The sequence below is a fragment of the Portunus trituberculatus genome, chromosome 39, assembly GCF_017591435.1.
Source record: "Portunus trituberculatus isolate SZX2019 chromosome 39, ASM1759143v1, whole genome shotgun sequence".
Taxonomy (NCBI): Eukaryota; Metazoa; Arthropoda; class Malacostraca; order Decapoda; family Portunidae; genus Portunus; species Portunus trituberculatus.
Genome location: NC_059293.1, coordinates 21,728,589 through 21,738,588, shown reverse-complemented (window position 1 = coordinate 21,738,588; position 10,000 = coordinate 21,728,589). Strand labels below are relative to the sequence as shown.

Below are 10,000 nucleotides of genomic sequence, written 5' to 3'. Positions count from 1 at the left end.
GAAGTCAATTTTAACTAGCTAGGCAATGGTAGAGAGGGGAAGGAGATGATGGTGGTGGTGGTGGTGGTAGTGGTAAGGCTCCCTCTGTGGCTAGACTCTGTGGTGCCAAGGCTTGCTGAGTGTGTGTGTTGGGAGTGCCAGCGGTAGAGTGCTGTTGTTGCGGCGGCCGTGGACAGAAGGAAAATAAGAAAATAATAACGAAATGGACGATGGCGGGTGGAGAGAGAATGGGAGAGAGAAAGGAAGGAATAAATAGATAGATAGATAGATAGAGAGAGATAGAGAGAGAGAGAGAGAGAGAGAGAGAGAGAGAGAGAGAGAGAGAGAGAGAGAGAGAGAGAGAGAGAGAGAGAGAGAGAGAGAGAGAGAGAGAGAGAGAGAGAGAGAGAGAGAGAGAGAGAGAGAGAGAGAGAGAATCAGCGGAACGAAAAATCTCTGTCGCTGATTAAATGTTGATTTGTTTTCAACCCTTAGAGCAAACACCAAATGCTAAACACAGGCGACACACACACACACACACACACACACACACACACACACACACACACACACACACACACACACACACTGGCATGAAAATATTGTAGGAGGGAAAGTCCTTGCCACAAACGTGCATATGAGTCTGCCTTCACAATAACACAGGCGGCTCTTGCGTGACTTATTAAATACCACGCCTCCTTCTGCTTACTACCGCCACCAACGCCACCAACACCACCACCACTACTACTGTACTACTACTACTACTAATGCTGATATTACTACTACTACTACTACTACTACTACTACTACTACTACTACTATTACAACAATTACTATTACTACCATTATTATACTACTGTACTACTACTACTACTACTACTACTACTACTACTACTACTACTACTACTACTACTACTACTACCACTATCACACTACTGTAACTACTACTACTACTTCAGTTGCTACTTCTATTATCATTACTTCTACTACTACTACTATCACCACCACCCCTACTACCACCACCACCACCACCACCACCACCACTACTACTACTACTACTACTATACAATTATACACAGAGAAACAGAGAGGACGAGAAAAACTAACTAAAGAAAACTAATCTTACCACCAATAATACCACCTTAGTCTTAGCCACCACCACCACCACCACCACCACTACCACCACCACCACTAGCACCAGCACGGACGCGGAAGCAAGTGCGGTGATTCTGTTAGGGAGGAAATGAAGTTGCCTCGCCGAGTGTGGAAATTGCTACAAGATGGAAAGGCGCAGGAAAGTCACTTTAATCATCGACTTCCTGCTGTTGACAGTTTTTGTGGGGCTTTTTTGAGCTCTTGGCTTTTCCGATTCGTGGTTCTTGGTTCAGTTAGTTGGTTAGTCAGTTAGTCGGCCAGTTATTTAGTCAGTTTAATTTTGTTTTGGTTTTAGTTCAGTTAGTGTAGTCGGTATTATTACTATTATTATTATTATTATTATTATTATTATTATTATTATTATTATTATTATTATTATTATTATTATTATTATTATTGTTGTTGTTGTTGTTGTTTTATGACTGTGGTTCAGTTGTCAAATATTTCAAGTCAGTTTCTTTGCATCACCAGTCAGTCAGTCAGTCAGTCAGTCAGTCAGTCAGTCAGTCAGTCAGTCAGCCTTTACCACACCACCACTAACACCACCACCACCATCACCACCACCACCATCATTTTCTCCTATTCCTACTTCACAATCAAATATTCAAACCGAGTTATTTACATCACCAGTCAGGCCAGTTAATTTTCTCACCACCACCACCACCACCACAATCACCACCACCACCATTTTTTTTCTATTCCTGCTCCATTATCAAATATTTACGATCTCCTTTGACCTTTGACCTCTCGCCCTCCTCCCAGGCACAGGGTCACGTTGCCTCACTCACTGGTGGTCTTAACAAACACTCACCACCACCACCACCATCACCACCACCGCCACCACCACTGCCACCACCACCAGCCTTCTTGCTTCTCGCTAGTCCAATGCCTTTCTAGAGTAAACAATGCTCATTTTTTCATATATTTCTTAGATTTCATGTGTTTCTAAGCCTTTTTCGTCTCTCGTACACGTATTCATGTACAAAAAACCATGCTAGCATTCTTTTCTCCCTCTAACTTTCTCTCTTTCCTCTCACTAGCTATCCCTATTCTTCTCCGCTCCTCTGTTCCAGTCCCTTCCCTTCTCCGCCCGGGTCTTAGTCAGCGCTGCCCACCTGTTGCTCAAGGGAGGCGGGGAAGAGCGGGAGTAGGGCTGTGTTGAAGAGACCAGACCGTTGACTTAACATACCATAAGTTTCCTACAGTGAGAATTGTCTGGTTGAAGAAAGCAAACCGCTGACTTAACGTAGCATAAACTTCCTTCAATGAAAAGTGACTGGTTGAAGAGAGCAGACAGTTGACTTAACATAGCATAACTTTCCTACAGTGAAAAGAGACTGGTTGAAAAAGCAGACAGTTGACTTACTATAGCAAAACTTTCCTATTGTGAAAAGTGCCTGGTTGTGATCTCGGACCCTCCCTGCAGCTCTGACCCGCCACTCTGTCCTAGCCACCTTCCCAACCCCGTCTCATTTCACAGTATTGGCTGACATAGTTAGATTAGGAAAGGATACAGTAGAGAGAAGGCTGTGTACGGGAAGCGGGGTAGGGAACTTGTGAGGGGTAGAAAGAATGCCGTGTTTTGAAGGAAGCTTTGAGTGTGAGAGGGAGAAGTGGTGTTTGAGGAGAGTGGTAGAGAGAATGCATGCCGTGTGGGGTGACTTCAAGCTTAAATGTGAGTGAGGAAAGAGTGTTTGGCTTAAAAAATTGAGATGGGATGATAAAATAAGGGAAAAAAGATAATTACTCTCTCTCTCTCTCTCTCTCTCTCTCTCTCTCTCTCTCTCTGGTAGTGGTATCATCGCCAAGCTCAGTGCTCAGATAGACACCCACGCTAAAAAAAAAAACTACTTAGCGCAGAGTGACAGCCTTGTTATGGTACTAATTGTGTTGCTAATTGCCACAACGACACGCTGGAATGACTCAATTTTACCATTCCCTCAAAAAATGAAGAGGGAAAAACACAAACTGAATATTGAAACAAGACTTTGCCAATAAAAAAAAAGAAGGAAAAGACGATGCAAGCACTGGATATTGAAGCAGAAGTCAAGGCAGTAGATGACATTCAGTAAATACTTAAATCGACACATAAACCTGCATTCTCAAACTTCTCTGCATGTGCTTCACCTCCACTATTTCAAAAGGCTTTATTTAAATTTACACGTGTTTATTTTAAGGTGTTTTTACGATTCTACAGGCAGAGTGACAAGATTTCTATATTACTAACTGGAGAAGCAGTCTTGAACACCCCGCTAATCATCCCTGTGGCCTTAGAAACTAGTCGTGGTGAGAGAGCAGAGCGTTTTAAGCAAATTTTTTATGGTTCTAGAGGCAGACTGACAAGATTTCTACACTATTAACTGGAGAAACACTCTTGACATCCCGCTAGTCATTCCTGTGGCCTTGGAAAATAGTCGTGGTGAGAGAATAGCGTTTCTGAATACGGACCATAATAGAAGAAAGTATAAAAAAAAAGAAGCCATAATATTGAAGCAAAAATCTAGTAATACCACAACCCCTAGTTAATTCCAGCATGAATTTGACTTAACCCCTTCAGTACTGGGACGCATTTTTACCATGAATTTAAATACAAGTAGACGTTTTATTGACACTAGTAAGGATCTATGGAGGTCAGTAGATTAATGGCCACACTCTTCACTATTCGAATTCCCACATTAGTATCTGAATCTATATAAAATCACCAAATAGTAAGGAAGAATGAATATAAAAACGCGTCATAGCACCAAAGGGGTTAATATTGACATGAAAACCCGGTAATACCAAAACGTTTAATAAATTCGACCACGGCTTTCACTTTAGCGCCTGAAACTCGCGAGAAAACAGGAAGTAGAGAGGAGAAAAACACCGAATATTGACGCCAAACGTGAGGCAATTCATAACAGTTCGTATGAGAGAGTATAGCTTGTCCTTCAACGCCGAAAAACTAATACAAAACGAGAGCTAGATAAAGGACGTAACATCGAGGAGATTCTACTATCCGGATCTTCAATACAGTTTCTCCTTTTAATAAACTAGAAATTTTGCCAGTCTATCACCAAAACCATAAAAATACTATTAAACACACTTAACCGGATTTTCAAGACAGTTTCTCCTTTTAACAAACTAGAAATCTTGCCAATCTATCACCAGAACCACACAAAATACCCTTAAAAAACACGAGTATCTTCAATTGGACCCCTTGGAGAGCAGTGACAGTGAGAAAGCAAGCAAAACGTTTCAGAATAACGTAACGCGGAACTTATTAACACGATTACCTTGTTTAAACTGACTTGTCGCGCCTTGTTTCCCGGCCAGGTGACGTGACGGGAGGCTGGGGAAGGTGAGGCGGGGAGAAGTGACGTGAGGGAAGGCCAACTGGGGACGGGAAGAGGGAAGAGTGACTCGCTGGATGTGTGCTTCGTTCCCATTAAAATTCTGGGATTGACAGCCTGTAAAAAGAGAGAGTGAGAGGTGAATTGAGGTTAAGGGTGAGGTATGGCAGGGGTGAAAGGGGTGAGGCTTCTGATTTCTTTATATAGTAATGGAGAATTTTGTGTGTTTGTGTTTGATTTAATTTTTTCATTGATTTTGTGATTGTTTTACCGCGTCACTGTGTTCTAGCTCCATTTCTGTCTGTCTGTCTGTCTGCTAGTGGTGGTGAAGGTGGTGGTGGTATAAGCAGCAGTAGTAATAGAAGTACCAGTAACAAAACCATTATACTACACACACACACACACACACACACACACACACACACGGAGGATTCAGGCGGCAGCGGTGGTGATGGTGGTGGTGGTAGTGGTGGTGGAGGAGGAGAGGAGGTCCATTAGGTAAATTAAGCACGTGTGGCACTCTCTGTTTCCATGTTGGCACCGCATTAGCATGGGGCCAAGGACGTTCCTCTCTCTCTCTCTCTCTCTCTCTCTCTCTCTCTCTCTCTTTAAATGGATAGTCACTTATTCTTTTCTTTTGTTATTTTCTTTCTCTAATTTTCTCTCACTGTTTTATTTCTACATGACTGAGAGAGAGAGAGAGAGAGAGAGAGAGAGAGAGAGAGAGAGAGAGAGAGAGAGAGAGAGAGAGAGAGAGAGAGAGAGAGAGAGAGAAAGGTACGTGCAGAAGAGAGGCACGGTAAACAAAGACGGTTACTATGGCAACCAGGTGGCAACCGGTACCAAATTGGGCTCATTATCGGTTGGAGAAGTTCGCGTCTCGTATTAGCTCCCGCCAGGCCGCCACATGACCCGGCGCTAGTAAACACTCACCACGAAGACACACCATTCAACAAACCTCAACACTATGCACCATTCTATACACTTAACATATGCACTCCACCAATGCTACCCTTTGTCTTCTTTCCTTTGTCTTCTTTCCCTTAATAGAAACTTAAGCTAACCTAACCTAACCTAACCTAACCTCAACACTATGCACCATTCTATACACTTAACATATAAACGCCATCAATACTTCCTTGTCTTCCCTCACTTAACAGAACTTAACTTGACCTAACCTAACCTAATCTAACCAGAAATTAACCTGACCTAACCTCACCTGAATACTAAGCACCATCCTATACTACTACTACCACTATTACTACTACTACTACTACTACTACTACTACTACTACTACTACTATCACTGAATATTCTTACTTGAACACACACACACACACACACACATACAGAAACACACACACAGTTCCGCAAACCTAGCCAATGTTTTTTTTTTTTTTACCCTTTTAATTAAAATCCCGTGGAAAGATAATTGCGTGCGCCTGACAGGATGAAATCAGGCGGAAGTCTTCCAACAGAGACCCCAAAACATGAACCTTTACAAAAATAACACGCGACCTTGCTGAATAACTTACATTTAAACCTGACCAGCTTGAACCCAACATGTACAGCACCTCGGTAAATGTGTGTGTGTGTGTGTGTGTGTGTGTGTGTGTGTGTGTGTGTGTGTGTGTGTGTGTGTGTGTGTGTGTGTGTGTGTGTGTGTATTGTTGTGCTTAAGTAAAAATATTCAGTGATAGAATTAGTAGTAGTAGTAGTAGTAGTAGTAGTAGTAGTAGCAGTAGTAGTAGTAGTAGCAGCAGTAGTATCAGTAGTAGTAGCAGCAGTAGTAGCAGTAGTAGTAGCAGCAGTAGTAACAGTAGTAGTAGTAGTAGCATCAGAAGTAGTAGGACCATCATGATTAACAGCAGTAGAAATAGTAGTTTAGTAGTAGTAAAAACAGTAATAGTAGTAGTAGTAGTAGTAGTAGTAGTACCACCACCACTAACAACAACAACAACAGCAATGGAGGCATAGAGACCTGAGCAGTGTCGGCAGGTGTGTTAGAGGAGCAGGTGTGAGTGTGAGGGCAGGTGTGAGCGCCCCTAGCCCTCATGTGTGTAAATGATGCCGCCTCGCCAACGCCTGACGTAGACCTCGCGGGGGAACAAAGGGAAGGGGCGCTTGGCAATACACCGTCACTAAGGAACACAAAGGAAGCTGTGAGTGTGTTAATTTATTTATGAGAGTGTATTAATCCACTTATGCATCTTATATTATATTCCATCAGGTTTGTGGTCAATAAATTATCTATCTACCTATCTACCTATCTATCTGTCTATCTACCTGTGGGAGAGAGAGAGAGAAAGAGGGAGAGGGAGGAAGAGTATGTGAGAGAGGCATTGAGAGACCCATTAATCTACTAGAAAAATGAAGATATCTATTTTTCTTCATTATATTACTAACAAAACTCATTTATCCCTTCAGTACTGGGGCACATTTTTTCCTTGAGCTTTGTGTACTATTAGATCATTTTACTGACATTAGGAAGAGTCTATGGATGTCAGAAGATTAATGGCCACAGTCTTCACTATTTCAATCCCCTACATGAATTTCTGCTGTATAAAATCACCAAATAGTAAGCAGAATGAATATGGAAACGCGTCATGGTATACTGAAGGGTTAATCGCTATAAGCCGGTTAGAATTTTGATCATAAGTGAAGAAATTAGGGAAATATTTGTATAGAAGTGATATTAATCCAGTTTTCATGCGTAAATATAAGGAAGAGATACAGGGAAGGTATATAGAAGTGAAATATAGGGTAAAAATACATAAATAGGAATGAGAGATGACACACACACACACACACACACACACACACACACACACACACAAGCAAGCAAACACACCACAACAGATAAGACACAAGACAAGAATAGACACGACACACACACAAGCTTGAGTCACACACGCATCCTGTATACTAGAACAACACACACACACACACACACACACACACACACACACACACACACACACACACACACACACGGGCAGCCTTGGCATGTCTGGTTGGCGCGCGGGGTTCATCAGGCAGGGAGCGCGTGTTTGTGAGCGCTTGGTCTCCTCAGATAATTGAGTTAGTGGCTCCAGGTGGCGTTATTCTGGAGGCTCAACAACAAGTTCGCTAGAGTGAAGGCGACGTGCACCTGATACACTCTTCTGGGAGCTTCTCTCTCTCTCTCTCTCTCTCTCTCTCTCTCTCTCTCTCTCTCTCTGTTGGTTGATTTTATTCGTGTTTTGTGAGTGAAATGTGAGTTGAATTGCTAAAAAAGGGAGAAATGAGATGATATGTGCTTTAAATGTAATTAGAAATGTGTTATACCCTTCTCTCTCTCTCTCTCTCTCTCTCTCTCTCTCTCTCTCTCTCTCTCTCTCTCTCTCTCTCTCTCTCTCTTGTCTTTCCAGCACACCTGCGCGTCAGTCTCCCCACAACACATGCCAATCTCTCCCCGACACCTGGTTTAATTAGCCACAGGTGGAGTGTAAATTGACTCTCTCGCAGCGAAACACACGCCCGCGGAGCCTTTGATCGCTCCCCGCAGGACCTCCACTGTTTATTGCTGCTTCAAAGGCGCCACGTCCCCGCAGGCCAACGTGAAGCCCCCGGGGAAGGTGTGTTTGTGTGTGTGTGTGTGTGTGTGTGTGTGTGTGTGTGTGTGTGTGTGTGTGTGTGTGTGTGTGTGTGTGTGTGTGTGTGTGTGTGTGTGTGTGTGTGTGTGTGTGTGTGTGTCCAGGTGTTTCCAATCACAAACACTTATTAAAGATTTATTTTCCCATTTCCTCATCACCTGCTTGCTCTCTCTCTCTCTCTCTCTCTCTCTCTCTCTGATCGCAATTTCCTTATTTATCAACTTCCCATCTCCTATCAATCTCTTTTTTTTTCTTTCATTTGCTTCATTTTTCCTTCCTTTTTCTCTTCTTCTTTTCCTTCGAGCAGTTCATTACTCTTTTCCTTCTCCTTACCCTACTTTTCATCCCCTATCCTTCCCTTTCTTAACTGGTACTCGTTCTTCCTTTGTGTTCCCTTGCGTCTCCCCTCCCCCGCCAGCCTGCACCCGTGTGTATCTAGGAAGTAGCCGAGGAGATCCGGGAGCAACGGTTCAGTGAGGTGGGCAGAGGCGGTGGCAGTGGTGGTGGTGGTCGTGGTGGTCATGGTGGAGGCGGCAGCGTCTGGGACTGAAGCTATTATGAGTACTAGCCACGCCACACCTTTACGTATATAGTGCTGGTCAAGGTTCGATAGACATGGCTTAGTTAAACACACACACGCACACAGAGACACACACTCACACACACACACACACACACGTACTTTATCTTCGTGTTTAAGTTTCAGCATCTTAAGTTTTAGCAAGGTTTAATTGAGATTAGTGTGGTTTTCAAATGTGTTTTTCATCATTCTACTTCTAGTTTGAGAGGGATTTTGCATTATCAGTGAGAGAAAAACACGCTAAGTCATTTCTTTATAACCTTTGTCTTATCAAACGTCTCTAATCTTATCCTGGCAAGTTATAATAGCCTCTAGTGGAAGTTACTGTGATTATCAAGTGTAGTTTCATGAATCTATAATTCAAACAAGCTTCTGCATCACTGGGGAGAGAAAACAGACATAAGAACACACTCAATCATCTCTGTGGCCTTTGAAAACAGTCGCCATAAGAGCTGAAGTGTTTAAGAATACCTGCCTTGTGTTGTCCTTAGTCAAGTCCCCATAAGAACACGCTCACTCATCTCTGTACTCTCTGAAAACACCCGTCATGTGAGTCTCAAGTGTTTGGCAATACGTATCCTGTGTTTTCCTTCAATCAAGTCGCCTGGTGTGCTAAGAGTACTGAGTGTGAGTGTACTAATGCCCATATTCAGAAACGCCTTCCCCTCTCACTATCATAATTTTCCAAGGTCACAGAGACAACTAACCGGGTTTTCAAGACAGTTTCTCCTTTTACTAAACTAGAAATCTTACCAATCCATCACCATGACCATAAAAATACTATAAAAAACACGAGTATTTTCAAGTAGGACGTATGGAAAGCAGTGGTAATGAGAGAGCAGAGTGTTTCAGAATTCAGGCCTTAAGTGTGTATTGTCAGGAGTTTGTCAGCGGATCACAATACTTAATCCCTTCAATAATGAGAGGAATTTTTATCATGATCTTTGGGTGTGATCTCCCTTACGCTCTCTCACCACGACAGTTTTCTAAGGCCACAGAGACGACCAACCGGGTTTTAAGGCAGTTTTTCCTTATAATAATCTAGAAATCTTGCCAGTCCATCACCGGAACCATATAAATACCCTTTAAAATATGAAAATCTTCAACTAAAAGCCTTTGGAAAATAGTGATGGTGAGAGCAAAGCGTTTAAGAATACTGGCCTTACAACGAGGGACCACCACCACCACATCCACCACCACCACCACTATACTAAGCCACGCCTCCCTCCTCCTCTTTTCTTCCTGGTACACCTTGCCTTGCCTCGCCTCGCACCTCACGCCGCCGTCACTCCGCCACACCCTGCTTCTGGTTGGTCAAG

At 42.9% G+C, this 10,000-nt stretch overlaps 1 long non-coding RNA gene across 1 annotated transcript in view; it reads right to left on the bottom strand.

Annotated features, from left to right (window-relative positions):
• Positions 1-4,424, bottom strand: part of LOC123515379 — a 183,102-nt gene extending 178,678 nt beyond the window's left edge. Inside the window, exon 1 of the long non-coding RNA XR_006677859.1 lies at positions 4,410-4,424. This is a non-coding gene — a long non-coding RNA (uncharacterized LOC123515379). The remainder of the gene's footprint in view (positions 1-4,409) is intronic.
• Between the last annotated feature and the right edge of the window lie 5,576 nt (positions 4,425-10,000).